The 4,903-nt window shown below is 43.9% G+C and overlaps 1 non-coding gene across 1 annotated transcript; it reads left to right on the forward strand.

Annotated features, from left to right (window-relative positions):
* Positions 1-380: 380 nt before the first annotated feature.
* Positions 381-454, forward strand: trnai-aau (transfer RNA isoleucine (anticodon AAU)). The gene has a single exon. It is a non-coding gene; the product is annotated as a tRNA-Ile (tRNA).
* Positions 455-4,903: the final 4,449 nt, after the last annotated feature.

A 4,903-nucleotide genomic window follows, 5' to 3' on the forward strand; every position in this document is an offset into this window, starting at 1 on the left:
TTCACTATCAGGCCCAAATAGTTCAGTTGGGAAGGCGTTTGACTGAAAATCCAGATGGTTCCTGGTTCAATCTCGTGTTTCAGCAATTTCTGGTTATTTCGCGTTCCCTTCATTCTCAAAGTAGCAGCTGATTTTATATCGGGACAGTGGGCTGTTCAGCGGTTGCGTGATAATAATTGTCAACATGAATTGTCTTTTAGATTTAGCATTATTTTACTGTTACATTCTATTTACACTCTGCCCAGTGTTGTAGATCTACAGTTAACAATGTTTAAGCGATGTGATGTGTTCAATGTTTATGCAGTAAATCTGTCACCCAGTGTGAGTTGGAAACACAATCCCCTCAGATTGAGTCTTCACGGAACTTTAGCGCATTTTGCAGCCGGTTAGCTCAGTTGGTTAGAGCGTGGTGCTAATAACGCCAAGGTCGCGGGTTCGATCCCCTTATGGGCTATTCCAGTGTTTTTCATAATTTTATTCGGTTTTTAGTCACGTTTAAAATCAATCTTTATAATGAAACAAATCCACACAGAATCACAAGGGTTGGGAATTATTTGGAATAACAGTCATTGCTTCTTTGCAGACGGGGTGGAGAGGCACATCTTTCTGTTTATTTCTGTTTCTTGGTTTGCTGATAAACGATGAACCGGAGGCCTGTTCCCGTAAATGCTCATAAGTAGGAACAGACAGACAGAACGGTTCTGTCGCCTGGAAATGGGCAAAAGACTGCAGTTCAGGACAAAAACACCCGGCACCGAGAGTGAAAAATCCAGAGAAAAGGACAGAATGAAATAGATTTCAGTGGATGCCTACCCGCACGTGATGCTGTGGATGCGCGGACATATCTTTGGTGTTCTCCACAAAAAATGCCATTTGCGACGAACAGTTTTACCTGGCGCGAATGTGGTGAGAATTTGGAAGGAGCAAGCAGGAAAGACTGTGTTGGTCTGCTTGTTGGCAAGCACATACGTAGCTGCTTTATTGGTGGTGTAGTGGTTATGATTCGGCGCCTTCACCGCGACGGCCCGGGTTCGATTCCCGGTCAGGGTACAATGTATTTTCGGCCGTTAGAACTGCAAGGCTGTTCCTGAACAAATTTGCAGTTCATTGCACTCTTGCTGCCCCAACCGTCAGCAGCGCATCATTCGTTGTAGTGATAGAGCATACACCTCTGTGCCTTCCGTTTTAAAGTCAGCAGTCAATGAGGAGATCTCGCTCAACAAGTGCTGATTGACACCGTAAGTGTTGTCAATCATGGCTTACTTTAGCCTTCCGTGAACATTTTTGCGGCACATCACTCTAGCTTACCATCAGTCAATGTATTGCCAGTGTGGAAATATTCAGCATTTTAAACTTAGCAACGTCTGCAAGACTGGAATCAGTGAATGCCTGGGCCATGGCCACTGATAACTTATCCTGAACATTCATTTGGCCTGGGCCCCTCCTATATTGCACATTGGCTCACTGTGTGTCTATGTTTAGCGTTCACAGGCGATTTACAAGCTCTGAATTTCCCAGCAGAGAATTCATGGACTGCTTGATCTAACTGACATTCAACATCAGTATTGTTAAATGTCTCCTTGATTCGCGACACTAATCTCTCTTCACCATTTCACTGTTAATGGACTGAACTTGTTATAATTGCACCTTGCCTCGGGGTCAGTGCGGCTAAGTGGGACTTCGGCCCGTCTCCCTTTCACAGCCCATCAGTGTCGAGAAAAGAACGGGGTATATTACTGACATTTTATGTTCTCAAACACTTATAAACGCTCCAGTATATTTCACTGTGTCTTCAAGACGGTGAGATCGAGCCTGTTCTGCAAGCTTTGTTTCTTTATGAACACTTCAGCAGAACATTAAATCAACATATGGAACAAGAATTGCTGATTGTCACTGTAAGTTTACCAACATTTAACTGTAGTGTGAGAACAATCACCATTATAATTAGGCTTCCATTACGTTGTTGCACGACATCACCCGAAGAAACCTAGTTGATCACAGCACAGATATCAGTCAATTCATTGCCAGTGCGAAAAAATACACATTTTGATCTTAGCAATGTGTACAAGACCACTGCCTGCATCGTGGGCAGTGATAACGGAACATGAGCAATTAGATTTTCGGTATCATTATACATTACAGTAACACAACCTGAGCTCCGAGATGTGTTTGGGACCCATTGCCCCGAAATGAGGACTGAGTGGGCGGGGCAATTCTTCCGGGGTCAGGTTTTCTTTCAAAAAGGTGTGAGAAAACTTTGCTTCGTTCACTGTCAGGCCGAAATAGTTCAGTTGGGAAGGCGTTTGACTGAAGATCCAGATGGTTCCTGGTTCAATCTCGTGTTTCAGCAATTTCTGGTTATTTCGCGTTCCCTTCATTCTCAAAGTAGTAGCTGATTTTATATCGGGACAGTGCGTGAGGGATGGGCTGTTCAGCGGTTGCGTGATAATAATTTTCAACATGAATTGTTTTTTGATTTAGCGCTCTTTTTCTGTTACGTTCTATTTACACTCTGCGCAGTGTTGTAGATCTACAGTTAACAATGTTTAAGCGATGTGATGTGTTCAATGTTTATGCAGTAAATCTGTCACCCAGTGTGAGTTGGAAACACAATCCCCTCAGACGAGGCTTTCACGCAACTTTGACGCACTTTGTGGCTGGTTGGTTCAGTTGGTTAGAGTGTGGTGCCAAGGTCGCGGGTTCGATCCCCTTATGGGCCATTCCAGTGTTTTTCATAATTTTTATTCGGTTTTTAGTCACGTTTAAAATCAAATCTTTATAATGAAACAAATCCACACAGAATACCAAGGGTTGGGAATTATTTGGAATAACAGTCATTGCTTCTTTGCCGACGGGGTGGAGAGGCACATCTTTCTGTTTATTTTGTTTCTTGGTTTGCTGATAAACGATGAACCGGAGGCCTGTTCCCGTAAATGCTCATCTAGGAACAGACAGACAGAACGGTTCTGTCACCTGGAGATGGTCAAAAGGCTGCAGTTCAGGACAAAAACACCAAATGAAATGTTCACCCGGCACCGAGAGTGAAAAATCCCGAGAAAAGGACAGAATGAAATAGATTTCAGTGGATGCCTACCCGCACGTGATGCTGTGGATGCGCGGACATACCGTTGGTGTTCTCCACAAAAAATGTCATTTGCTCCGAACAGTTTTACCTGGCGCGAATGTGGTGAGAATTTGGAAGGAGCAAGCAGGAAAGACTGTGTTGGTCTGCTTGTTGGCAAGCACATGTGTAGCACCTTCCCTGGTGGTCTAGTGGTTATGATTCGGCCCCTTCACCGCGACGGTCCGGGTTCGATTCCCGGTCAGGGGACATTGTATTTTCGGCCGTTAGAACTGCAAGGCTGTTCCTGAACAAATTTGCAGCTCACCGCACTCTTGCTGCCCCAACCGTCAGGAGCGCATCATTCGTTGTCGTGATGGAGCATACACCTCTGTGCCTTCCGTTTTAAAGTCAGCAGTCAATGAGGAGTCTCGCTCAACAAGTGCTGATTGACACCGTAAGTGTTGTCAATCATGGCTTACTTTAGCCTTCCGTGAACATTTTTGCGGCACATCACTCTAGCTTACCATCAGTCAATGTATTGCCAGTGTGGAAATATTCAGCATTTTAAACTTAGCAACGTCTGCAAGACTGGAATCAGTGAATGCCTGGGCCATGGCCACTGATAACTTATCCTGAACATTCATTTGGCCTGGGCCCCTCCTATATTGCACATTGGCTCACTGTGTGTCTATGTTTAGCGTTCACAGGCGATTTACAATCTCTGAATTTCCCAGCAGAGAATTCATGGACTGCTTGATCTAACCGACATTCAACATCAGTATTGTTAAATGTCTCCTTGATTCGCGACACTAATCTCTCTTCACCATTTCACTGTTAATGGACTGAACTTGTTATAATTGCACCTTGCCTCGGGGTCAGTGCGGCTAAGTGGGACTTCGGCCCGTCTCCCTTTCACAGCCCATCAGTGTCGAGAATAGAACGGGGTATATTACTGACATTTTATGTTCTCAAACACTTATAAACTCTCCAGTATATTTCACTGTGTCTTCAAGACGGTGAGATCGAGTCTGTTCTGCAAGCTTTGTTTCTTTATGAACACTTCAGCAGAACATTAAATCAACATGTGGAACAAGAATTGCTGATTGTCACTGTAAGTTTACCAACATTTAACTGTAGTGTGAGAACAATCACCATTATAATTAGGCTTCCATTACGTTGTTGCACGACATCACCCGAAGAAACCTAGTTGATCACAGCACAGATATCAGTCAATTCATTGCCAGTGCGAAAAAATACACATTTTGATCTTAGCAACGTGTACAAGACCACTGCCTGGATCGTGGGCAGTGATAACGGAACATGAGCAATTAGATTTTCGGTATCATTATACATTACAGTAACACAACCTGAGCTCCGAGATGTGTTTGGGACCCACTGCCCCGAAATGAGGACTGAGTGGGCGGGGCAATTCTTCCGGGGTCAGGTTTTCTTTCAAAAAGGTGTGAGAAAACTTTGCTTCGTTCACTGTCAGACCGAAATAGTTCAGTTGGGAAGGCGTTTGACTGAAGATCCAGATGGTTCCTGGTTCAATCTCGTGTTTCAGCAATTTCTGGTTATTTCGCGTTCCCTTCATTCTCAAAGTAGTAGCTGATTTTATATCGGGACAGTGCGTGAGGGATGGGCTGTTCAGCGGTTGCGTGATAATAATTTTCAACATGAATTGTTTTTAGATTTTGCGCTCTTTTTCTGTTACATTCTATTTACACTCTGCGCAGTGTTGTAGATCTACAGTTAACAATGTTAAAGCGATGTGATGTGTTCAATGTTTTTGCAGTAAATCTGTCACCCAGTGTGAGTTGGAAACACAATCCCCTCAGA

This window comes from Pristiophorus japonicus, unplaced genomic scaffold (assembly GCF_044704955.1).
Source record: "Pristiophorus japonicus isolate sPriJap1 unplaced genomic scaffold, sPriJap1.hap1 HAP1_SCAFFOLD_216, whole genome shotgun sequence".
In the NCBI taxonomy this organism is placed as follows: Eukaryota; Metazoa; Chordata; class Chondrichthyes; family Pristiophoridae; genus Pristiophorus; species Pristiophorus japonicus.